The following is a 1,526-nucleotide window of genomic DNA, read 5'->3' as shown; positions in this document are numbered from 1 at the left end:
TTACAAGGTGACCATAGCTTGCTTCATACCAACAATCTCTGTGGGATCGACCCTTACTCGCGTAAGGTTTATTACTTGGATGACCCGGTACACTTGCTGGTTAGTTGTGCGAAGTTGTGTTTATGCCATGGTGTTGAACACCAAGTTTTTGGTTTCATCACCGGGGATTATTTGAGTTGTGAAAAGTAGTGATCACAATTTCGCGCACCAAGTTTTTGGCGCCGTTGCCGGGGATTGTTGAGTTTGGACAACTGATGGTTCATCTTGTTGCTTAGATTAGGTATTTTTTCTTTAAAATTCTTAAAGATGAGTTCTATTCTTGAAGATGAATTCTAGAGTTTCATGATGATTTGTTGAAGTCTGGCTGGCTGAGAGGCCATGTCTAATTTCATTGGATCGAGGTTTCAACTAATCATCACAAGAGCTTGTTGATTTCTATCAATCTTGCTTTTGGAGCAGTGATCTGCTAAGGCTTGGCTGGCCATTGGCCATGTCTAGTGTTTTGGACCGAAGCTTTCTTTGAAAGCTTGGCTGGCTGTGAAGCCATGTCTAATTCCTGGACCGGAGTCTTAGACTAAATATTGCATGATTCCTGGAATTCTCGTTAAGAATTTTGATACCTTTATTTTCTTTTTCCACTTAATTTTCGAAAAAAGCACAAAAAAATTTACAAAGTCATAAAATCCAAAAATATTTCTTGTTTGAGTCTAGTGTCTCATGTTAAGTTTGGTGTCAATTGCATGCATTCATTCATGTGTCTTAAGGATCTTCAAGTAATTCTTGATGACTTTCGTGCTCTGATCTTTGAATTCTATTGACTTGAGTGTTTTGTGTGTCTCATATGCATTCTCATTAGTGTCAGTAGTATACAAACTGCTAAGTTTGGTGTCTTGCATGCATTATTATTTGATTTTAGTTGCATTTTGATTATTCCTTATTATAAAAAAAATCCAAAAATATTTTTAATTTGTGTCTTTTCAAGTCAATAATACAGAGAATTGAAGATTCATAACATACAACAGAGGAATTGCACAGAAAAAGCTGGGCGTTCAAAACGCCCAGTGAAGAAGGACAAACTGGCGTTTAAACGCCAGCCAGGCTACCTGGTTGGGCGTTTAACGCCCAAAAGGGTAGAGTTTTGGGCGTTAAACGCCAGAATGTGCACCATTCTGGGCGTTTAACGCCAGGATGGCACAAGAGGGAAGATTCTGTTTTCAATGCAATTTTTTTTTCAGATTTTCAAAGTTTTTCAAAATCAAATCTTTTTTTTTTCAATCAAATCTTTTTCAAATTCAATTTCTTTCCTTTTTCAAAGATACTTGCTATCAATTAATGATTTGATTCAACATTTCAAGTATGTTGCCTTTTCTGTTGAGAAAGGTTTAATGTTTGAATCATATCTTTTCTTGATAGCCAAGTCATTAATTTTCAAAATCAAATCCTCTTAAAATGTTTTTCAAATCATATCTTCTCAATCACATCTTCTTAAAACCAATCATATCTTCGTAACCACATCTTTTTCAAAA

The sequence above is a fragment of the Arachis duranensis genome, chromosome 7 (assembly GCF_000817695.3).
Source record: "Arachis duranensis cultivar V14167 chromosome 7, aradu.V14167.gnm2.J7QH, whole genome shotgun sequence".
NCBI lineage: Eukaryota > Viridiplantae > Streptophyta > Magnoliopsida > Fabales > Fabaceae > Arachis > Arachis duranensis.
This window is presented reverse-complemented; position numbering follows the sequence as displayed.